The sequence below is a fragment of the Polypterus senegalus genome, chromosome 4, assembly GCF_016835505.1.
Source record: "Polypterus senegalus isolate Bchr_013 chromosome 4, ASM1683550v1, whole genome shotgun sequence".
Taxonomy (NCBI): Eukaryota; Metazoa; Chordata; class Cladistia; order Polypteriformes; family Polypteridae; genus Polypterus; species Polypterus senegalus.
Window position 1 is genome coordinate 234,851,734 of NC_053157.1, and position 26,388 is coordinate 234,878,121.

At 41.4% G+C, this 26,388-nt stretch overlaps 1 long non-coding RNA gene across 1 annotated transcript; it reads right to left on the minus strand.

Annotated features, from left to right (window-relative positions):
- Positions 1–1,707: 1,707 nt before the first annotated feature.
- On the minus strand, positions 1,708–20,568 carry LOC120528194. Its single transcript, XR_005633474.1, has 4 exons — positions 20,041–20,568; positions 9,902–9,994; positions 3,819–3,896; positions 1,708–1,748 (listed from the first exon to the last, which is right to left on the minus strand). It is a non-coding gene; the product is annotated as an uncharacterized LOC120528194 (long non-coding RNA).
- Between the last annotated feature and the right edge of the window lie 5,820 nt (positions 20,569–26,388).

Genomic DNA, 26,388 nt, shown 5'->3' on the forward strand with positions numbered 1-26,388 from the left:
TCAATAGGTTGTCTTCAGGTAACACCTTGAAGAGACATCAGGACAGAATAGACGTATCTGGACAAGGTGAACAGGAGAGCTGATCAGGGCGATGAGGGCCTCAGGAGGTGACATGGAGTCAATCGTCAGTGACTGAGAAGGTGTCCAATGTGCTCATCAACTTTTAATTGAGATTTTGACCTAAATGTGCCCACCTGTCCACACTGCTGATTGACATTTCCATTTCACTGTCGTCTTTTCTCTAATCCTGAGCTCAGCCAACACAAAATTCTAGGAGGCCCGTAGAGTTTTGAATGACTTCCAATATGCAGCTGTGATGTGGACCTGAATGACCAGAGAGACCAATGGCTTTGTGAGGTCATTCAGCAGGGATTGAAGCAATGGCCAGAGTTAAAAATCAGGAAAGAGGAGAGGACAGTAAGGCTTAGGTCAGTAGTGAAGAGTCCATCATGTGATAGCCAGTGTGGAGACAGAGTGCTTAAAGAATCAGACATCTGTCACACATCAGGATATATATGTGATTAACGAGGACTGCAACCTCTGATTGCAGAATGGCCACCATGTTGTGAAGAGTCAAAGAGGAGAAAATCAGACAGGAGGATCAAATCTCAGTTCTTTATTTGTGTAAGTTGTGTCACAACAGCACAGGTGGCCAAGGTCATTCATCTCTCCCTTTATCCCCCTGATACTCTTTCCTGTCACTCTCACCCCTCACTCCTTTTCACTTTCTTCTCTCCCTTTTATCTCCTCAGGCTCCATGAAAATGACAGATTTAGAACTTGTAGCCACCACCTATTGGTGAGGCCGTACTTCAGGGTGTAGGGGCTGTCAGTCTGCCTGATATCAGGTGGCATTCCGCTGCTTCAGGGGTCCTACAAGAACACTGAATTAATCCTGGGAATGTGTGTGTCAAGTGATTCCAAGTATCAAATCTTGTTGGCACTGTGAATCTGACAGTGATGGTGAAGTCGTTTAACTGAAACATCTGCATGGGTTTGGGTGACAGTGACAAATCTGGAAGCAGGAAAGGCTCAGTAAAATATAAAAGTCTGTTAATATGGCCAACATAAGAGACCTCATCTTCAGATATTCAACAATGAATTCATTTAGACATGATGGACACCTTGAGTGACCAATAGAGAGGAACAGAATGCCTGGTGAGGGAACAGCAATGTAGTCACTTCTGTCAATGTTTGCTCCTACATATAGTCACTGGTGAATGGCTCTTGATACTTAGTTTATATAGCACCTTTCAGTAGTGCTGTTTCAGCAGGACTACATGCCAGTTCAACTTTGCAGATGACATTCAATGACACTTATGGGCTGCAGAGGTTGTTGGGTTTTCAGCCTGAAAGACATGTGAATCAGTCTGCTGACCAGACTGGCAGTTATACATCTGAGGAGTCACTGCCCCCTCACTTTGACACACAACAACAGCAACAACAACCTTTATTTCTACAGCACATTTTCATACAAATAATGTTGCTCAAAGCTGATGAAGAAAGAGATAAAATGACAAAATAAATAAGAAAATAAAATTAGGCAATATTAATTCACATAGAATAACAATAAAGTCCGATGGCCAGGGAGGACAGAAGAAAAAAAAAAATCTGCAGGGGTTTCCAGACCACGAGACCACCCAGCTCCCTCTAGGCATTCTACCTAACATCAATGACATCAATCAGTCCTCATGGTATTCAGGGTTGTCTTGGAAGAACTTGATGATGATGGTCATTTGGACCTCTGGCCTTTAATCCATCAATGTAGGGACATCACGGTGCTTTGATCAGATGATGGGGGTGAAGATCAGCACCACAGAGAACCGGAAAAAGAACAAAAGAGAGAGTAGGGGTTAGTAAGGATTTTGGAGCCACCATGAATAGTTATGATGATTAATTGAAAATTCAGAGCATCAGGGTTCAACTAAAATGAAGCTCTGAGAAAGCCATATTAAAGTAACATGTTTTTAGCAGATTTTTGAAGTGCTCCACCATATTAGCCTGATGAATTTCTATCAGTCGGCTATTCCAGATTTTAGGTGCATAACAGCAGAAGGCTGCCTCACCACTTCTTTTAAGTTTAGTCTTGGAATAATAAGCAGACCCTCATTTGAAGATCTAAGGTTGCAATTTGGAGTGTAAGGTGAGAGACGTTCAGAAATATAGGATGGGACAGATTATTTAAGGCTTTGTAAACCATAAGCAGTATTTTAAAGTCAATTCTAAATGACACAGGTAACCAGTGTAACAACGCTAAGACTGGGGTGATGTGCTCAGATTTTCTTTTCCTAGTTAAGATTCTAGCAGCTGCATTCTGCACTCATTGTAATCTGCTGGTGTCTTTTCTGGGTGGTCTTGAGAGGAGTGCGTTTCAGTAATCTAGCACAAACAAATTTCACAGCATCTTGCAATGTTATAAGAGGTCTAAATTTTGCTATATTTCTTAAGTGAAAAAGGATGTCCTAGTAATCTGATTAATATGTTATGTAAAATTCAGGTCAGAATCAATAGTTGACTTTTAATCCTAATGCATCAAGTTTATTTCTAATACCCTCATTATTTCCATTTTTGCCAGTTACTAAAATTTCACAAACCTGATTGTCTTCTCAAAAATTAGCTCCAACACAGTAATAATGGAGACACTGACAGCTGTACTCAGTCTGCATTCTCATGCCTAAATTCCGTTTTTTTGAGGTGCTGTCCACCCTGCCCCTCTCCCCACCATCTTGTAAAATTCATTTTGACCCGGAATTCCAAACAAAAAGATGTCCTGATGGTGAATTGTTACACAAAGTCAGGAACAAAAGTAAACCCTGGATAGGGCGGCTAAGTAAAGGATGTTTAGATCCTGTGAAGAAGGATCATTGTGTGTGAGACAGAGAGCCAGCTGGTAAGTTCAGATACACTCCTGTTTTGGAGCTGATTATAATCTGCTTGCTATTATGAAACATAATGAACTAAGAATGTGACCACACCAAACTCTAGAACATGTTGTTATTGTCAAGGATGCACTCCCTGCCTGCTCCTTCCTGCTCAGTCCTTAATATGTGGCTCTCTCTAGCGTCTCCATGCTTTTTCCACTCCACTCCACCTCCCAGCATCACCTAGTCCCAGTCAGAGGCTCTCTGCACAGAATTTGGGTACAGCAATCAAATCCTTCTGGATGATCAGGATATTTGGTCTCAGTAGTAGTAATAATAATAATAATAATAATCTGCTTTAATAAAACCCCTGTGTGCATCCAGGGGTCAGGGGTGTCCATGTGTGTGTGTGTCTTCTGGTGAAGTGCGCATGCGCGGGGCCGCGCATCGCACGTGCCCCGCACATGCGCACGGCACCGTGGACGTACACACACTGGAAGCTGGGCTCACAGTGAATGGCAAAGCCGCAGCCGCGCATGATAAGCAAATAAAGGACATCATTGCTGGGGAGAGTGCTGATTGGGTAGTCGTGGCCACGCACATAAAATCCGTTGCTGGGGAGACAAGGCATACAGTAATCAGCTGCACGCCAGCACGGATTCAAATACTTGCTGCGGAGCTGAACACTACTTGCTGGGGAGACGCCACAGGCTACATCAGCTGACACATGCCACACATTAAATTACTTGCTGGGGAGACGCCACAGGCACGATTATCATCTGCACGCCATACATTACATCAGCTGCAGGTGAGACTCTGCTGATTGCCCACTGTTGTGACAGAAAATTCAAGGCATATTACGGACTGTTCCTACTAATGTTTATGCACTACTGTTCTAGCGCCCGTTATTGTAACAGGCTTAATGTCTAGTAATAATAATAATAATACATGCACTCACATATCTCCTTCGTCTTCCATTCAGACAGATGGAGGAATTGGCGTGCCATGTTGCTGTTCAATTTGAGTAGAGAGGAGTCTGAAAAGAGAGAAAATAAAATGAGTGAAGGTTGGGGATGGGGCACAATATAACCAATTATCAAGAACCAATCAGGAACTGCAGTTATTATTATTATTATTATTATTATTATTATTATTATTATTATTATTATTATTATTATTATTATTTCAACAGAACAATTGTACAAATCAACAACAATACACTAATCTTGTATCAAATAATGAAACAAAATATGTCCTCTTGAATTTTGTGCCTTTTGGTGATTCTCTTCTGCTCACTTAACTGTTCACAGCAACAAGACATTTTAAGCAACGGGTGCCAAACTTTTACATGCCACTTTATATGTTGGTGCACATAAATATGATGTCATTGTCCTAAATGGAACCTGTAGGTCCAAGAGATGGGGATGAGTAGGATAGAAAAGCTAGAACCGCTATTTTTTTATTGAATATATCAAAAAGGTGTGTGTGTGTGTGTGTGTGTGTGGTGTGTCCAAGGCTTAATAAAATAACAATGGAGAGATTGAGTTCTTAGCTGCTGGCCTGAATAGAGAAAGACTATCTACTTTAATCTGGAATACCCCGACTAGAGTGGCAGATCAGCTGTTCCTATTGCATCTCTCTTTGTTACTCATTTGCATAAAGAAATAATGATGAACTATTTATGAACTATTACTAACCCTCTTCTATTCTGTTCCTCGTCTTCATAAGTTGTTGGTCCACTTAGTGCCACTGCTCTACTTCTCAGCTATTTTTAGCCCATGAGATCCCGTAAGCTTGGATTCAAAGGGTGAAAGGGTCTTGTCGTTTTATTAAGCCTGCCCAGTACAGACGCTACTGTTAAAGGACCAGGAGGTGATGGGCATCCAGTTTGCCAAAGTCTACAGACTTTATCTGTTCTAACTGACCATCGACCTCCAGTGGTTTAATTTCCCACATGGTTACTGACAAGTGGCATTTTTGTTTTCTTCTCCTCTGTTGATAACTGGCCATGTCTCACCAGTAACATTAATGGACATGTTCTTTTGGTTAGACAGTTGACTTTATTCTTTTTATTGTGTTTTAACCTAATCATTCAGAGAATCAAACCACTTACAGTTTTTCTCAGTCCCTTTGGTACATTTCACAGATCAGTACTCCAACCTCCACATCATCCAGTCACTCATGCACATCATAAAAGCACTGTCTCTTTATTTTGAACAATCAGCAAATGTTTTGGGACATTCCTGCCAATGATTACGTACAAGTGTTTGCTGGGTCCTACATTATGAATTACTTATGTCATGTTGTTCAAAATGTATTATGCTGATTGTACATAATAAACGTGTGGTGGTGAGTAACAACATGTCCGCCTGTCTGTGTCCGGGTCGGCTCCCCTATCTATCTATATAAATATATATATAGTGGAGCCGACCCGGACACAGACAGGCGGACATGTTGTTACTCACCACCACACGTTTATTATGTACAATAATTTACAATAATATGGTCAATCAGACCCAGTCCAAATCCCAACACACAGTCCTGGCCACACAAATGCCTCTCTTCGGGCCACCTCCACACTCCACACGTGCCTTGTCCTTCTTCCACCTGACTCCAGCCCTGAATGAAGGGAGACGGCCCCTTTTATTCTCTCCTGGATGAGCTCCAGGTGGTTCCCGGCATTCCCCTCTTGGCCACGCCCCAGCATGGCGGAAGTGCCGGCTGTTCTCCCGGCAGCTCTCCGGGTGTCCGTCTAATTCTTCCCCCCAGCACTTCCTGGTGTGGCGGAAGTGCTGAGGTCACAAGTCCCGAAGGCATTGGGGCGCCTCCTGGTGGTGAACACAGGCCCCTACAGGGTAGGGCTTCCATGCCCTGAACCCGTGGCCCCCAAAGCAACCAGGAAGGCGGCCCCCACGTGATCCCAGATGGGCACATTCCCACTTCCGGTCCTTCAAAGCGTCTCGGCCGGGTTGTGGCCCCTGGCATCCTCGACACTATATATCTATACTAATAAAAGGCAAAGCCCTCACTCACTCACTCACTCACTCACTCACTCACTGACTCATCACTAATTCTCCAACTTCCCGTGTGGGTGGAAGGCTGAAATTTGGCAGGTTCATTCCTTACAGCTTCCTTACAAAAGTTGGGCAGGTTTTATATCGAAATTCTACGCGTAATGGTCATAACTGGAAGCAGTTTTTCTCCATTTACTGTAATGGAGATGAGCTTCAACGCCGTGGGGGCGGAGTTTCGTGTGACATCATCACGCCTCCCACGTAAACACGCAGTACATAGAAAACCAGGAAGACCTCAAAAAGCGCTGAAGAAAACATGCATTATATAATTGAGAAGGCAGCGAAACAATAAGAAGCGAGCGAGTGACATATACAACCATGTTGATGAGTTCTGCTACTTGAAACAAAGCACGATGTAAACCTACCCTTTAAATTAAGTTCATAGACAGGCTGCCTGGCGTTTGTAATTTAGTGCCTGCCCATATAAGGCCGTCCGTCAGCGGCAATCCAATAGCAAACTGCCACGGGTAAATATTCACGGGTGAAGGACTGTGCTTATGGAGAGGAAGATGAGATGGTCAGGGTGGTGTTTGACACAAACTCAGCGAAACTGCGAGAGAAAGTTTTAAGTGCCAGGACTAAGGTAACATTAAATACAGCCATGGACATAGCAGGAGATGGCACCAGCACAGCTGGGAACCTTCGATGCATGTACACCGAGTGGCTCACGTGAACTGGCGCAGTGCACAGATAAAAGCAACAGTTCCAAAGAGCTGAACAAAACCGAATTACACAATTGAAAAGGCAGCAAAAATATGAAGCGTCTGATAAGCATATTCATAAATCCAGCTACTGCGGAAACAAAGCACACGTGGAAAAAGTCAATGTCCCGCTAAAGGAAGACAGTGTAAAAAACCGTGCATGCAGTGTGTCAGGTCTCAGATAAAGAAGAAGACGAGCTGTTTATTGATGCAGTAAGAAACGAATCGATGAATGAAACCTGTCATCTTTACAACGATTGACAAACACGGAATGTAACTTGAACACAACACATCCTACAAATACGAACCTGATTGAAAGAAATAATGATAATCAAATCCTTGATGACAGCAACACTCAGTAACACTCACAAAACAAATACTGTATATTGACAGTCATGTTACGTTATTTTTAAAATGTTCCCTTTTTTTTTCTAGCTTTTTTAACACACTACTTCTCGCTGCGATACGCGGGTATATATATATATGTATATATATATCCCGATCTACATACTCGAATAATGGATACTTTATTCGCCATCAATGATTGTTTTGGTAAAGCCATACTCAGTGTATTCATTAGATGAACTGTAAAAAAGTAAGAGCGAGGGGAGGATGACTTATTGAGGCATGCAGGCTGTAGTGCGCGTCAACTCTATCTGAATTGCGCGATCACATTTGAAAAATATATCTTTTCAAGTTCTATTTAGTCCATATGTGTCAAACTCAAGGGCAGGGCCACATCCGCCCGGCGTAATTATATCCGCCCGAGATCATTTTATATACTGTATTATTGTTATTAAAGCCGGGTATATGAAGCGCTGGTAACACAATAAACTACAGATCCCATAATGCAGCGCTTCAGCTGCCTTGCCGAACACTTACCGTGTTAATCAAGTCTACCTTATGATGCTGCAAGTTATTGCGAAGCTAGCTCACACGATGCTGAAGAGAAAAGTTGATTCTGAAAATAGAGCCTTTAAAACCGATGGGAGGCTGAGTATATGTTTACTGAACCCGTGTGTCTCATTTGTGGAGCTAATGTGGCTGTAATTACAGAATTTAATCTAAGACGGCACTATGAGACAAAACATCAGGGTAACCTGAATGCAATGCAGAAGATACAGAAAGCAGCATAATTAAATAAGAATCTGACACTTCAGCGGACGTTTTACCGTGCACAATCACAAAGTGATTTCAAGTGAAGCTGCTTTTATGGGAGACACAAATGCACCAGTGCACTTGCCCCACTTTCCCTGTTGCCAAGTAATGTTAAACCAAGTCGTCACTACGGTGTTCCCAAATCGCACTTTGCTGATAAACTGAGCGCACTGAGTTTGCACGGCGCTTTGGTGACTTTGAAGAACAAAAAGTCCGTCTACATGCGGCTCGAACCTTGTGCATGTTTGGTAGCACATATCTGTGTGAGAAGCTCTTCTCAGTGATAAAGACTAACAAAACAGCACACAGGAGTCACCTCACTGATGAGCACCTGCAATCCATCCTGAGAATCTCCACAACACAGAACCTCACACCAAACAGAAACGAACCTGTGCCAAAAAGATGCCAGGCGTCCAGCTCTAAAATGACATATGAGCAAAGACAACTGAATGATTTGATTTGTTATTGCTGAAAGGAACACATTTTATTTATATTTCCAGGTTTTGTTATGCAGCATGTTCATATTTGAATTTGTATAATTTTGACAGGATATATTTTTATGGAGAGCAAAATCTTTTGGGATATTTAAAATCTAAGTTTATTTTTATATAAAATTACATAAGAGTAAAGAAATTTGAATGTTTGTTCTTTTAACGTTTACTTTATTTCTAACTTGTATAATTTAGACAGGATATATTTTTATGGAGAGCAAAATATTATAAGTTGTTTAAGGTTTGAGTTGATTTATTCAGAATAATATTCCTGTCTGTTTTACCATTCCTACCAAAGATATTTCTGTCGACTAAATAAAAATTCCTTCTATTTAAAATTTAAATAGAACTTGAACAAATACGATAGTTCATAATATCCACGCAGACTTGCACGTAAGAGCGGGAGTTATCCGTTTTAACAAGCAGCGTATTGCACTGATATGAAATAGCTGTGTGTGTATATATGTAGATATGTATGTATATGTATATATATGTTTATATATGTGTGTGTGTATGTATATATATATATATATATATATATATATATATATATATATATATATATATATATATATATATATATATATATGTATGTATGTGTATATATGTGTGTGTATATATATGTGTGTGTATATGTATAGATATGTATATATATATGTTTATGTGTGTGTGTAAATATATATATATATATATATATATATATATATATATATATGACAACAATACTCATCACTCACAACAGTGACAAAACAATTACATTGACAATCATGTTACGTTATTTTCAAAATGTTTCCTTTTCTTTTCATTGCTTCTTTAACACACTACTTCTCCATGGCTGGTATTTTGCTAGTATATATATATATATATATATATATATATATATATACACACTAGGGGGCTTCGCTGGCCCAAACCTAATCCCGCCTGCGCTACGCGCTGTTGTGAAAGGAGGGGGCTGAACGCACCCGAAGGAGACACAGTCGCTCCTCCGAAAGCCCTCCTAAACGGTGATACAATGGGAAACAAATACTTTTTTTTTTGTACCCCACTCTTTGCTTGATCAGCTGCTGGCTTTCTGCTGTGCTGTGCCGTGTGCTCTGCATCTTGTTTAAAAGTCTGTACAGCAGCTGTCCTTTTAACTCATTTCCTTGTCTCTCTTCTCCCCCAGACATCCTCAAACACTATTTGATCTCTTTTTGCTATTCCATTATTGACTGAGTAATTTTTTCCATTTGTTTGCACTAATGTGATCTTTACTCTCATTTTTTTTGAGACTTTCAAATTTTCCTACATCCATTATCTCTAACCTGCTCTGCCTGTGTATCGCACCAACATTTTAAAATTCTTTATGACATTCTATTTTGTCATTTACGCTGTCTTTTTCTGGCCCCGGGCATGGTTAAATGTCTTAGCACAGAAAGAAATTGTCTGAGAAGGTCACATCTCATCTCCCTAAACAGGTCTTGTCTCATTTTTATATAATATATACAGTATATATAGTGAAAGAAACAGCCGGACGCACAATGAAGGTTTGGAGCAGCCACCCGTCTAGTTTCCCTGGCTGCAAAAGGCTTTAAAGTAGCATACAATGTGTACTGGGTACAGTTCAAAACAGACCTGTTTGAGTATGGAGGATGAGGGTTTTTTATAGCTGGTTCACAGGACGTGACATCCTCAGGCCCGGGACAGGAAGGATTTCTTATGTTTGGTCTGTGGAGAGAAAAGAGAGAGGTTCACTGCACCCCTCCACCCCCTTGTCTGCCGTGAAATTGTCATTTCCTGGTCCCTTTGGTTGACTCCTAAGGTCACATGTGTGACAATAGGAGAGAAACGTGTGGCCGATGCTCAAGAGGGGGCTGAGGGTTCCTCCAGCTGAGCAGCCTGGGAGCTGGAGCAAGTGAGCACTTCAGGTAGACTCCCAGTGGGAGGCAAGCGAGTAAAACGTTAAAACCAAGCACATCATTGTTTTTCTTGTGAAACTCCCAATAAGTTTGATGTGTCACATGACCCTCTTCCTATTGAAAAAAACAAAAGTTGGATCCAAAATGGCCGATTTCAAAATGGCCACCATGGTCACCACCCATCTTGAAAAGTTTTCCCCCTCACATATACTAATGTGCCACAAACAGGAAGTTAATATCACCAACCATTCACATTTTATTAAGGTGTATCCATATAAATGGCCCACCCTGTGTATATATATATATATATATATATATATATATACACACATATACACATCTACACATATATATATATATATATATATATATATATATATATATATATATATATATATATATATATATATATATACATATCAACATATATGTACACATACATATACACACATACTTACACACACACACATATACACATACACACATACAGATAAATATACAGTAATCCCTCGCTATATCAAGCGCTTCGACTTTCGTGGCTTCACTCTATCGCGGATTTTATATGAAAGCATAACTAAATATATAACAGATTTTTCGCTGCTTCAGGGTTCTGCAGACAATGTGTCTTTTTACTTCCTGTACATGCTTCCTCAGTTGGTTTGCCCAGTTGATTTCATACAAGGGACGCTATTGGCGGATGACTAAGAAGCTAACCAATCAGAGCACGCAGTTAAGTTCTCCTGACCGAGAAGCTAACCAATCAGAGCACGCAATTAAGTTCCTGCTTGCTGAATGCGGTGTTAACCAGGAAGTCTCGTCTCGCTCATTCAGCATCAACGTGTTTCGCTGTGTAAAGAGTTGTGCTCTTTTGTGTTTATTTTTGTGTATAGCCAAGCCCTTCATTATGGCTCCAAAACGATCTGCTACTGCTTCAGGGGCCGTGCCCAAGCGCAAACGGAAGATGTTAACGATTGCCGAAAAGGTAAACGTTTTGGATTTGTTGAAGGCTACGATTCTTTTTATTTAAAAAGTTGGAAAGGAATATAAGATCTATGCCCGCAGTAGCCTTTTAACCAGGGTGCAAAATGAGTTGTAAGTGGATGTAATAAGGCAATAGTCTGGATGGAATCTGCTTTAGGGATTTGGATTGAAGACTGGCAGAAGAACAACAACGGCAGTGCTACACAATCGCCTGAAGTGGCTCTTTTATAAGGGCTGTAACGCTCTCCTTTGTTGTGCAGTAAAATTAAACTCATTGTTATCGGACAAGTCGTCGTGTCATTGTTGGTGAGTAAACATAATTAATTTTCTACTTACAGTACTTAGTACATGTACGTACGTTTAGTGTCACTGTACACACTTTTACTGTATGCTATTTTTCTTGCGTTGTACGTATTTATTGCTGGTGGCCTGTCTATCATAATGGCTGTAACATATGTGATATCGGACACACTTGATATCTTTAAAATAATATTTAGGTTTTACTGTATATAAACAGTGTGTTTATATATATAATTTCAATGAATCTTACCTAATATCTAAGAGAATACAAAAGGGATTATGCTGTATAACTGTGCAGGGAATATTTATAAACAGTATGGGAGAGTTTATAAGGGCTTAAAATATATAAAAATAACCATAGAAACATATGGTTTCTACTTCGCGGATTTTCACCTATCGCGGGGGTCTGGAACACAACCCCCGCGATTGAGGAGGGATTACTGTACATATATATACACACATACATACATACACACACACACATATATATATATATATTGTGGAGGATGGCTGGCCAATACCCCATTGCAGCATGGAGGTCCCCAGAAGACCAGCAGGGCATCATGGACAATGTAGTTTTTATGCACAGCCCTGCTGGATGCCATGGGGGCCACTAAGGGACGCTGCAGGGAGGAGTAATGGATATTTTCCCTATGCCCCGGAAGCACACGTGGACAAGAGGAATGATGTGCTTCCGGGGTGAAGAAAAGAACTTGTACCTGACCCGGAAGTGATTGAGAGTCACATGGACTGGGGTTTAGGAACACTTCAGGGTCAGGAGATATTAAAGGACTGTGGGAGCTCCCAGACGATGAGGTGAGCTGGGTGGAAGGGTGGCAACGCCTCTGGGAGTGGAGGAATTGTTTATTAGTGATTATTGTGATTTATATGAGTATTGTGGTGGAGAGTGTGCTTTGTGCACTGTGGCGATTAAATAAAGTTGAATCTTGGACTTTTACCTGGTGTCTGGAGTTGTGGACAGGGGTTCAAGGGAGCGAGAGCGCCCCCTATCTACCACAATATATATACGCACAGACACATATATACAGTGGAACCTCGGTTCACGACCATAATTCGTTCCAGAACTTTGGTCGTAAACCGAGTTGGTCGTGAACCGAAGCAGTTTCCCCATAGGATTGTATGTAAATACAATTAATCCGTTCCAGACCGTACAAACTGTATGTAAATATGTAAAAATATGTACAGATTAAGCACAAATATAGTTAATTACACCATAGAATCCACAGTGTAATAGTAAACTAATGTAAAAACATTGAATAACACTGACACAAAACACCCAGGCTCCCTGATCAGCTACAGGAGCTGGCTCGCTCACGCGCTCTCTCTCTGTGTAGCGCGAGCGCACAAACACACACACACACACACCTATCCGTCCCCCCAATCCCTTCCCTGTCAGCTGCCCGGCTCTCTAATCTCTCTGTAGCACGTGCTCGCGCAGCATTTTTTTTAAAATGACTTTTAAGCACAGCAGAAAAAAAATTCCAAAGCGCTTGCAAAACCAACTCACAAGCAAACAAAAAGCGAGATTGCAGGAGATCACGCTATTAAACCTAAAGCCTGATCGCTGTAAACAATGTTTTTAAAATGAGTTTTAAGCACAGCAGAAAAAACATCGCACAAATCCGAACTTCATTTAAAAACCAACTCGCAAGCAACCAAAAAAGTAACATTGCAACAAATCACACGATGAAGTCCTCCATGTAAACAATTTTTAATGAGTTTTAAGCACAAGGAAAAAAGCGAACATTTGAAAAAAGAGAAATGTAACATTGCACCTAATCGCGCTATGAAAAACTCCATCTGTAAACCTTTCATGAGTTTTAAGCACAAGGAAAAAAGCGAACATTTGAAAAAGAGAAAAATAACATTGCAACAAATCGCATTATGAACTAAAAAAATTACTTTTGAAAAATCCATAATACAAAAACCACCAAGAAAACTAACCTTGCATGAAACGAGTTCTAGCATGAAGTGTTTTCCTTCAGGTGTTTTCTCTCTTGTGATTTCTTGGGTTTCTGGTGCTTTTAGCTGTTTAGCTGGTGGGAGTGAAAGCCTCATGCAGCCATTCCAAAAAGAACGTTCTTGTGACGCTCCACATTACTGGCAGTCTGGCTTTGTTTACATTATGCTGCTTGAAAGCACGAGGGTTCTCACATTGGTAAATGAGTAAACTGGTAAACAGTTTTTCCACCTCTTGTAATTTCTTTCTTTACTTCGATTTCAATTTTCTTCAAAACTTTCTCCTGACCACTCTTCACTTGCTTAGAAGCCATAGTTAACTGCAAAAGCACACGAAATACTGTAGAGCACAAAGAGTGCACGTCTTATTGAAAACAATGAACAAGGAGCGGCTTTGCTTAAATGAAAAAGCATGACAGCTCTCTTTCTCTCTCAGGCTGCCTGTGGGGGAGGGGGATGGTTTCGCTTGCACTACAGCCTACAGATAGGCAGGCAAACACGTGCAGCAATCTCCTCCTCCTCCTCCCTAGCAGGCACGTGCTCGCTCGCCCTTTCTCTCTCTCTCTCTCTCTCTACTGAGGACGCAAGGGAAACTGGCTTGTTCAGCAAACACGTGAAGCAATCTCCTCCTCCACCTCCCTAGCAGGCACGTGCTCGCTCGCCCTTTCTCTCTCTCTTTCAGCTCAGCTTGCAGGCAGGCAAGGGAACCTGGCTTGTTCGTATACCGAGTGTGTGGTTGTGAACCGAGGCAAAAGTTTGGCGATCTTTTTGGTCGTGAACCGAGTTGTACGTGAACCGGGACGTTCGTGAACTGAGGTTCCACTGTATACATATATATACAGTTACACATATATATACATATCTACATATATACACACATATATACTGAATATATACATATCTACATATATATATCTACATATATATATATACTGTATATATATATATACTGTATATAGCAAAATCCCCGCACTTCGCAGCGACGAAGTACTGCTTTTAAATTTTTATTAAGAAGAAAAGAAAACCTTTTTAAACTGAGGGAAAATATACCAATAACTATCTTTTAAGGATCTCTTTGTATACCACGTTGTCAATTCAGCAGTCCGGTTGTAATATAACCAAGCTGTGCACTGAGATTACTCTTGAGAATGCAACGTATAGTTTTGTCCAGGAGGAAAGCAATTTTGCCTCAAATCAATGGCAATCTTTTGTAGGGTCTGTCCCTGAGACTTATTAATTGTCATCGCGAAGCAGAGCCTTACTGGAAATTTGAGGCATTTCAATTGAAATGGAGATCAGAGGGTATAACGGTGATGCCAGGAATACATTCAGAGTGTGGCGCTCTGCTGTTTTTTGTGTAGCTGCCTTCACACAGCCTCTCCGCTGCTTTATAAACGAACACCATATAAGGCCGTCGTTTCTCCTTGCTTCGCGGTTTTGTACTATTTTATTGTTCGTCTATTACAATTGCTATAGTTATTGTGTAGCTATTCGAGACTTACTTTACTGTTCAGGTACCCATTTCCTTTATTTAATCCGCGGCTTGTACTCTATTGTTTGTTCGTTTATTATGATTATAGTTATTTATTGATTCCCTTCTTTAGCTGACTGCCTGCTCATATAAGGTGCTCCACTGTTTTTTGTGAAGCAACCTTTACACAGCTTCTCCGCTGTTTTATAAACGAACGACATATAAAGCCATCCTTTTTTCTTGCTTTGCCAAGGAAGCTGCCTTTTTATTTAATCCAGGGGTTCTCCGCTGTTTTATGGTTCGTTTATTACTATTGTTATAGTTCTCTTTATATATCACATTGTCAGTTCAGCACTCTGGTTGTAATATGACGAAGCTGCGCGAGCTCACTCTTGAGAATGCAACATATAGTTGTCTAGGAGGAAAGCAATCTTGCCTGAAATCAATGGCAACCTTTGGTAGGGTCTGTCATCTGGCATCTTGATATCTTAATGTGCACTCTGTTTTGTAAGTCATGATAAGTTCAGACAAGTAAGCCGGACTTTGGCTATTTAATGCTTTATATGTTAAAAGGAGGATTTTGAAATCTGCCCTAAACTTAACTGGGAGCCAGTGTAATGATTTAAGAACTAGAGTTATATGTTCGTATTTTCTAGTTCTTGTTATAATTCTTGCAGCAGCATTTTGGATTAACTGGAGGCTGTATAAAGAACAGTTTGAACAGCCAGTGAACACCGCATTGCAGTAGTCAATCCTACTAGAGATAAATGCATGAATTAATTTCTCAGAATCTTGTTTATTTAGAAAGCGTCTTAAAATTTCCTAACATTTTTAAGATGGACTAAACATGATTTGGACAACTTTGCAATATGTGCTTTAGATGACATGTTAGAGTCAAAGAGAACTCCGAGATTTTGGGCTGATTCAGTGAAATTAATGGGGACTCCAACTGAGTTAAACGATGACAGAATATTGTTGTGATCAATGTCATTCCCTCCAACAATTAACATCTCTGTTTTATCGGTGTTTAATGACAAGTAGTTCTCATCCATCCACTCCACCAATCCACAGTCAGACAATATAAGAAACATCACCTGGATGCACTGGGACACATCATCAGTGATGTATCCTGAGGTCATCGGGCGTTTGGGTCTGACAACATCATACACCCTCGCTTAGGCGACCCAGCCGGGGTTGATGACTCCCCAACTTGTGTCCCAGTAGCAATCCACGGATCGGCCATCTTCATCCAAAGCCACCTTGAGGCTTTCTCTGCAGCTTCACTTCCGGATTTAATGGCCCTCTTCTTGGCCGCTCCTGTTACGCCCAACTGTGTGAGGACTCTACAGAGTGAGCGTCCTGCAAATCCTCTGCAACCAATTTCTATGGGCTCATAGAGTACCCTCCAGCCTCTGCTTCTACACTCCTCCACCAGCTCCTGGTACTTGGCGCATTTCCTCTCACTAGCTTCCTCAATACGTTCTTCCTAGGGCACTGTCAGTTCCAGCACGATCAGCTGTTTTGAGGCCTCAGATGTAATGATCATGTCTGGCTGGAGTGTTGTTGTTATAATTTGCTGCGGGAACTTTAGCTGGTTTCCCAAGTCAGCCTGTCGCTGCCAGTCAGAGGCTGTGTGGAAGAGGCCTGTTGTTACTGCCTTTGTCTGGGATTGCTCTCCCGCTTTAATGAAGGTAACTGCTTTCTTTGGGCCGTGGAGGAGTTTGCTTGTCTTGATGGCTGCAGTCAAGCTTTCAACAACTGCCTTGAGCACCTTGTCATGGCGCCACCTGTAGCGGCCGTCCACCAGTGCCTTAGGGCAGCTGCTGAGTAGATGTTCTAGAGAGCCTCTTCCTGAACAAAGTGGGCAGGATGGTGTCTCGCTCTTTCCCCAGACGTGGAGGTTTGCTGGACATCTTAGACTGCCTGCACCAGGAACCGGACACGAAAGAAATCTCCCTGCATGATGTCCGACCATGTGATGCTTCACTGGAGAGTACTCTCCCACCTTGTCCACGCACCCTGTTGCCGGAGTCCTACTGCCCTGCTCACTCTCTCTTCCTCCACCCCTGCTCGGACCTCTTCCTGGAGTAGATGGATTCTCTCCTTGCCTTGGGCCTTGCAGACCTGGGTCATTGGGAAGTAGCCCAGACCTGCTCTACCTGTTGCCACGGTGCCAACCAGAGCCTTCTGTCTCAGGTGTGACTCTGCCACCTCCACAGCCCTCTCCGCCCTCCACTTCCTGCCTGTCCTCACCTCAATGCCAGCTGCTGACACCTTACAATCCTTGGAGTCCCTGTACTGTAGGACTTCTCTGGTGCGTGCTACCATGAATTCTTCCGTGAGGCCTCTAAATGGTAGCTGCAGGATGTTCCTAGTTCCATTCAGTGCTGCGCTGGTGAGGTTGCGTGGGAGTCCCAACCACCTCCGAAGAAAGCTGCTGATCTTTTTTTCAAGGGACTCAACTGTTGAAAATGGGACTGCATATACCAGCAGAGGCCATAGGACCCGGGGCAGGATTGAATGCTGATAGATCCAGGCTTTAAACCTACCAGACAGGCCAGACCTATCAACTTTGGTGAGCCATGTCCCAAGCTCCTGCGTGAATTTCTGAATGGCAGCTGTGTCTTTCAGACTTGAGTCAAAGATTTTCCCCTAAACTCTTGACTGGCTGCTCTGTGATGGATGGGATGACTGTTCCTGCAATAGCAAATCGGTACTTATCAGTCACCTTCCCCTTCTTCAGCACCATGGACCTTGACTTGGAAGGCTTAAAACTCATCCTTGCCCATGTGATGAGTCTCTCAAGTCCTTGTAGGATCCACCTGCTCCCTGGGACTGATGTTTTCGTGATGGTTAGATCATCCATATAGGCTCTTATCGGGGGCTGTCGTACACTGAGTTAGTCAGGGGCCCTCTACATTCTACCTCAGCTGCCTTGACCACCATATTCATGGCAAGGGCAAAGAGAATAACTGAGGTGGTGCACCCTGTTATTATCCCCTTGCCAAGCTGATGCCAGTCTGATATTTCTGACCCAGAAGTGACCCTTATCCTTAAGTTGTTATAATAATCCAGGATCAGATCCTTGATTTTCCTGGGAACATGGTGGCGATGTAGTGCAAGCTCCACCAGTTTGTGTGGTATAGACCCAAAGGCATTGGCCAGGTCCAACCACAACACAGCAAGGTCGCCTCTGTTCACAACTAATTAAAGACAACATCAGAGAAACTGATCTAAATGAAAAGTATAAATGGGTGTCATCTGCATACGAGTAAAAATTAACATGTTTCTTAATGACAGATCCCAGTGGAAGCATGTAAAGTGTAAAGACTAGTGTGTTGAGACTCATTCTTTTACACTATCTATATAAAATTAAATATTAATTTATATTGGTATGCTCTGAAAAAGATATAGGAACTTTGGAAGATACGGCTTTTGGGAACATTACTCTACCAATTAGAAGATGAAGACAAGTCCATCTATTCCCATATTAATGGTCCCCAGAATAATACAAACGTTACAATTCAAGAAACCTTTACAATTTCCTGTACCTGTTATTTCCAGGTACTTTATTTGTTCAGAGAGCATCAACAATAAGAGTTCAAATTTAGCTTGGCATGTGAGGGAATTCCCAGGGAGGGGATCACTCTTTGTTTCAATTGATTTTAACCTAGAGGTCTTACGAAGTTTGTGTAATAGCTGGTAATGATGGGTATGGATCGGAGATGCACAGCACCATATCATCAGTATTATGAAAAATAATTTCTTATGATGACCTTTACCTATGAGTTTTTTCTGGAAACTGATTGTTAACAGTTCAAAAACAAAAAAAAATAAAAATGGTGAAAAGGACAGCACAGTCAGGTTCCACATTCTAATCCGAATTAGGCAAAATGAAAATGATTTTTACAAACTAAAACTTCTGGAGTACCATAGAATAATTCCATTCCATTCATTGAAACCAAATCTCAGTTATGAACATATTCCCCATTCAAGGATGACAGAACCTTTAACAACTCAGATACTGCAGAGGAATAATTAAAGATCTGCTGAAAATGGAACATCAGATGTCTGTCTTTGGGGCATCTTAGGAACTAATTTATGTAAAAGAATCTAAAGGAACTGTTAACCAAAAAAGGTAAGGAACACAGAGAGACCTGGAATTAAAATCAGATCCTCCACCAGAGCCCCCTGCATTAGTGCTTTGATTCGTATCAAGTTTGAAAATTGAAAATCAGCCTACACCATTACGGTTTTATTTATTGTTATGTAAATGTTTGCTTGTTTCGGTTAACAACGTTGTACTGAGAACACAGTCAGCCATTTGTGAATTTACTGAATGGTGGCCAAGCAGATTTCAATCCTGCATAAATGAAGAGACGTCAGTCAAGGGGGTGGCCTTGGAACAATTTATGTGATGAACTGCACAGGACTTGCAAAGATATGAGTGAGTTAACAAAAGTGCTCATATTAGACATTCAAACAGATTCAAGTGGAGCTGGAGTGTTAATCTGCAGTCCCTCATTTATCACTGAACTTAATTACCTTTTATCTGATCTCAGTATGAATCATGATCCTGTCATGTTGAAGGATGATTTCAATATTCACATTTCTGGACCCCTTTACCAAATGTTTTACTCAACTACTGGACTTGGTGGATTTTTTAAAGGTTCGAATCCATCTCACAATCATCATACATGTGACAAATTAAATGATCTCTGATCACTAATTAAGTGGTTGATTACTTTATTAATTACTAAAGTGAGAACTTCTGTATGAAAACACTACAATGAAATTGATGGACGTCGTAAGAATCATGACATGTGACTATCACACGTCTGTTAAAGTGATCTTAGACATTCAAAAAACATTAGATGAGAGCACAAAGAATCTCCCCTTGGTTGCTGAAAGCATTGAGTGTACAGTGGTAATACAGGATATCCCATCCTGGGCTAGTCCATGCTTTGCACCCAGTCCCATCAGAACAGGCTCCAGCTCCTTGCTATCCTAGACAAGTAAATTCAGACTCCCCAGTGAAATGTGTGGATTGCTCTATCAGACCACAATTATATATCCCTCAATTCTTTTTGTTCATTTGGTTTCTATTACTAAACCCCACTCACCTGTTTGTCTCCTCTGTCCATCTCCAGCTTGAACATTTTATAACCATTATGTCCAGTAACCACACACACATCATGCGGATACACGTCTCCTCAATCTTGCAAAATATTTCCAAATTTTTCTGATGTTGTGCACAGAGTTCCTCCTTATTTTAGATTTCCATCTGGATCAGTCAGTTTGTGTTCCTTCCAGGTAGTTCCTTCATAATTAGACTGCCAGTGAAGGTAGATCAGACATGACTTCACTGCTCTGAACTTCTTCCTCCATGGCTAGCATAGTTCTCAGATGGAGGAACTGGAATGAGTTCTGTCTTCTTTAATGTCTTGATGACTTAATTCAGTACATTGTTGAGGCCTCAGCATGACGATTTGTGGGCACTGAGGAAAGCTGCTCACACACTTGACCCCAATCCCTATAGTAGGTGAGGCACATCAAACAAAAACTGTGTCCACAATCAAGTGACATGGGATCAGTCAGGGTGTCCAGACACAGCTAGCAGGTCAACTCATCCCCTAGTCCAAAGAGGTGGGCTTCAGCTATCGTCAGTCAGGAGACTGGCAGGCAGAGCCAATGAGTCAGTCAAACAAGGAGGTGACTTGTTTTGAATAAGGAGGAGATTTGAAGTGTAACCTGAGAGATGACACCTGATGTGACACTTGTGATGAACAGGTAATGTGACACATGAGACCAGATAATGAAGATATGACATACAGGAATAAGAGGGATGATCCGTGCTTAGTTTTCTGTTAATGCGTGACTAAATCTGCTTCAAATTATATTTGGGATGCATTGCGAAGTTCACTATAAAAATGAAACACAACACCTACTGTAACTCAGTATGCACAGATGTATTGTGACCACCAGGTGGTCTTCAGCATGCCAGCCATGCTGCTGCTCTCTCAGTAGGTCCTAAAGCAGGGGTGGGCAGATTCAGTCCTGGAGAGCCGCAGTGGCTGCAGGTTTTTGTTCCAACCCAATTGCTTAATAACAAGCAATTATTACTCAAGGAACACTTCTGCTTCACTTTAGTTGTCTCGCTCATTAAGATTTTGAACCTTTATTGCTTATTTTAGTCTTAAACAACTGTATTCTTGGTTTTTAATTGCTCCTTATTAGCAATAAGATGCAAATGACAAAAGAGAGCAGCATTTCTCCATTTAGCTTGTTTCCATTTACACTTGTGTGTATTTATCATGTACTGTTGGGTTTAATTAAAGTGAAGAGAAAAAAGTGAAGCACTGAGAATAAGTCATCCGTTGTAGACTTCAGATCATTTGGATGATATCCTTAGAAAGGAAAAAATAAATCTAGGATATGAGAATGACTTGACATGGCAGAGTTAAAGCACAAACAAGCCATGAAATTAAATAATTGACAAGGACTGGTTATTAATTAAGCAACTGGGTTGGAACAAAAACCTGCAACCACTGTGGCCCTCCAGGACTGAATTTGCCTGTCCTAAAGGGATCTGGAGTCATCCTGAAAGTCTGCAGAAGACTGTATGTTTAATTGAAGTGAATCAGAAGGTTGCCAGTTCAAATCCTGTAAATGCCAAAAGAGGCTCTGCTGTGTTGGGCCCTTGAGCAAGGCCCTTAACCTGCAATTGCTGAGCGCTTTGAGTAGTGAGGAAAGCACTATATAAATGCAAAGAATTATAATTTCCGGGCGTGGTTAAATCTCTTGGCACAAGGTCTCATCTCGTGGGGCGTGAAGTTATCTCTCTGAGAAAGTCACATCTCGTCTCTTTTCCCAAGATTTTTTTATAATAGTAAATAATAATAATAATGAGGTGACACAGTGGTAGCGCTGCTGCCTCGCAGTGAGGAGACTTGGGTTCGCTTCCCGGGTCCTCCTTGCGTGGAGGTTGCATGTTCTCCCCGTGTCTGCGTGGCTTTCCTCCAGGTGCTCCAGTTTCCTCCCACAGTCCAAAGACATGCAGGTTATGTGCATTGGGAATCCTAAATTGTCCCTAGTGTGTGTGCCATGCGTTGAGCTGGCGTCCTGCCTGAGGTTTATTTCCTGCCTTGTGCCCTGTGCTGGCTGGGATTGGTTCCAACAGACCCCCTTGACATACACGTGGACAAAATTGTTGGTACCCTTCAGTCAATGCAAGAAAAACTCAAAATGGTCACAGAAATAACTTTAATCTGACAAAAGTAATAATAAATAAAAATTCTATGAAATTTAACTAATAAAAGTCAGACATTGCTTTTCAACCATGCTTCAACAGAATTAATAAAAAAAAAAACTAATGAAACAGGCCTGGACAAAAATGATGGTACCCCTAGAAAAGCCTGAAAATAATGTGACCAAAGGGCCATGTTAATCCAAGGTGTGTCCACTAATTAGCATCACAGGTGTCTACAATCTTGTAATCAGTCAGTGGACCTTTATATAGGGCTCCAGGTAGTCACTGTGGTGTTTGGTGACATGGTGTGTACCACACTCAACATGGACCAGAGGAAGCGAAGGAAAGAGTTGTCTCAGGAGATTAGAAAGAAAATTATAGACAAGCATGTCAAAGGTAAAGGCTATAAGACCATCTCGAAGCAGCTTGATGTTCCTGTGACTCCAGTTGCACATATTATTCAGAAATTTAAGATCCATGGGACTGTAGCCAACCTCCCTGGACGTGGCACGCAGGAGGAAAATGATGACAAATCAAAGAGACGGATAATACGAATGGTAACAAAAGAGCCCAGAAAAACTTCTAAAGAGATCCAAGGTGAACTTCAAGCTCAAGGAACATCAGTGTCAGATCGCACCATCCATCGTTGTTTGAGCCAAAGTGGACTTCATGGGAGACGACCAAGGAGGACACCATTGTTGAAAACAAATCATAAAAAAGCCAGACTGGAATTTGCCAAACTACATGTGGACAAGCCACAAAGATTCTGGGAGAATGTCCTATGGACAGATGAGACAAAAGTTGAACTGTTTGCCAAGGCACATCAGCTCTATGCTCACAGACGGAAAAATGAAGCATATCAAGAAAAGAACACTGTCCCTTCTGTGAAACATGGAGGAGGCTCTGTTATGTTCTGGGGCTGCTTTGCTGCATCTGGCACAGGGTGTCTTGAATCTGTGCAGGGTACAATGAAATCTCAAGACTATCAAGGGATTCTAGAGAGAAATGTGCTGGCCAGTGTCAGAAAGCTTGGTCTCAGTCGCAGGTCATGGGTCTTGCAACAGGACAATGACCCAAAACACACAGCTAAAAACACCCAAGAATGGCTAAGAGGATAACATTGGACTATTCTAAAGTGGCCTTCTATGAGCCCTGACCTCAATCCTATTGAGCATCTTTGGAAAGAGCTGAAACCTGCCGTCTGGAAAAGGTACCCTTCAAACCTGAGACCACTGGAGCAGTTTGCTCATGAGGAGTGGGCCAAAATACCTGCTGAGAAGTGCAGAAGTCTCATTGACAGTTACAGGAATCGTTTGATTGTAGTTATTGCTTCAAAAGGTTGTGCAACAAAATATTAAGTTAGGGGTACCATCATTTTTGTCCAGGCCTGTTTCATGGGTTTATTTTTTTAAATAATTCTGTTAAAGCATGGTTGAAAATCAATGTCTGACTTTCATTGGTTAAATTTCATAGAATTTTTATTTATTATTACTTTTTTCAGATTAAAGTTATTTCTGTGACCATTTTGAGTTTTTCTTTCATTGACTGAAGGGTACCAACAATTTTGTCCACGTGGATGGATAATAATAATACTTTTTAATTATGTAGAGCCTTTCCCATGTGTGTCAAGTGACCACAAGAAGGTGCAGTTTGACTACTACTCCACTCTTTCATTCCTTATCATATCCAAGAATCCAATTCAGGGTAATGGGCACAGCAGACACCAGCCCTGGATGGGATGCCAGTCTAGTAAACCCTAAATGAGTGAATGCCTAAGAACATTCAAATTGGCAGGGTCGCTTAAACGCATGCATTTATTATTATTCTTTCTTTCTTTTCTGTGTGTGGGTGTTTATATTTTATTTAAATAACTTGCACATACTGTAAGGGGCACATCACTGTGGTGAGCTGGTTAACTGTCCACTGGGAGAAACACCTCTCTCAACATGTAAACACTTTTGAAACTGAAAACCTACAATGAAAACTGCAAAGAGAGAACATAAATCATCTCCCTCCGTTATTTCAGCTGTGCCTTTGTAGATGCCAGTTCCAGAGCTCTACTGATTGATCTTCTCCTCACTGCCACTTGTTATATTACATTTTTCTCTAATATTTTATGTCACTGTCCTGAACAACACTATTAGAGGTTCCATTCACATGTGCATGCTGTTTGGCACACAGGGGCTCAGCATTTAGAAATGCTAGCCAAGCATAGACTAGATAGCCAAAGACAACTGGAGGATTGTATAGTCAGCCTAAACACAGAATAGTATTTCGGTCCTCTGTCGGTACAAAATATCCTTTCCTTGTTGGGAGAATGAGAACCGGCATGTAAGCATTATGATATTTCTGTATTTTGTGGAGGACGAGTTCGGTCCCTGCCTGCCCTTGTTTGGAGACAGAGAAGACTTCTGTATGAAAACACTACAATGAAATTGATGGACGTCGTAAGAATCATGACATGTGACTATCACACGTCTGTTAAAGTGATCTTAGACATTCAAAAAACATTAGATGAGAGCACAAAGTATCTCCCCTTGGTTGCTGAAAGCATTCATGCTCATTTGAGTGTACAGTGGTAATACAGGATATCCCATCCTGGGCTAGTCCATGCTTTGCACCCAGTCCCATCAGAACAGGCTCCAGCTCCCTGCTATCCTAGACAAGTAAATTCAGACTCCCCAATGAAATGTGTAGATTGCTCTATCAGCATGTAAGCATTAGGATATTTCTGTATTTTGTGGAGGACGAGTTCGGTCCCTGCCTGCCCTTGTTTGGAGACCAGAGTAGACCAGCAAGTGAAGCAGACAGTATTAAAAGGCTTGGACAACAGCCAAACCCTTCGAAGCAAGTGTCGGACCTTCGTCCGAAAACCCTCTCAGCGTGGTGACGAAAAATGGCAGACTGCGTAGATCAAGACTCCCACCAGGATAAAAGTCGATCATATGCTTCCCGTCTGTAACCGCGTCACTCATCAGTAAATGTAAGCTAAAGTATATTTTTCTCATGTAATTCTTATACCGCCATAATCAACAACAACAACAACATTTATTTATATAGCACATTTTCATACAAACAGTAGCTCAAAGTGCTTTACATATTAAAGAATAGAAAAATAAAAGACACAATAAGAAAACAAAATAAATCAACATTAATTAACATCGAATAAGAGTAAGGTTCAATGGCCAGTGGGGACAGAAAAAAACAAAAACTCCAGACGGCTGGAGAAAAAATAAAATCTGTAGGGATTCCAGACCATGAGACCGCCCAGTCCCCTCTGGGCTAATCATGATGGGAGGGATAACGCCTTTTCTGTCATATATTGTTTAGTTACTTAATGTGCCGCAATTTCAAAAGAGCACATTTCCGGAGAGCTTATGCCTCTTAAGGAAACACCACTCTCCACGCTGGTTTGTCCTACTTGTACTGAGACACACTGTGGACCTTGCCATTTGTCCAGGGTCTTGCACAAAGGTTGTAGTAACTGGTTGTGATCTTTATTACAGTTACACTATAAATAAATGAAGCACTGGACCAGTGTGTTCAACGCTAAGACTGCTCGGTTTGGGGGTCTCTGTCTACTTCTGAGATTGACTTGCCCCTGAAATTGTAAGAGGGCCTGCAGCTTGTGATCACAATGCACATTCTGTAATTTATGCTTTTAATTTCTAGTGACCATCAGTGGCTGTGTATGTTTTTTTTTTTATATTAAACTTAACTGCATGCTATTAAGATTTAAGAAGAAGGCACGTGTGTCACCCATGCTTGTAATGATCCTTGTGGTGACCTTTTGGATTAACTGCAGGCTGGAAATGACACCATTTGAATCACATTACATGAATCAGCTTTTTGTGAGGCAAATGCTAGCACAACTGTTCAGAGAGGACACACCTTCATTCTTGTGTATTTGTCAACTAGAAAATCAAGTCCTTGATAATGTCATGGTGAAAGGACCAAGTCATTTGTGTCACAGATGGAATGCAAAGTGACTTTACCAGTTAAGGGGATCTTGTCAGATATCCCACCTGGGTTTGTTTTTTCTAAATATCTCAAATTCGGCCACTTGACTAAATTCAACAGTTAATTAATGACACGACGCAAGAAGAAAGGAATTCCTCATGCTTGAGTGATAAAGGCAGCTGAATGGGGGACTGGCAGGTCATCTGGTTTTGAACCATACCTCCTAAAAGCAGGGTGTGTACGCAGTGGGTTCAGAAAATAT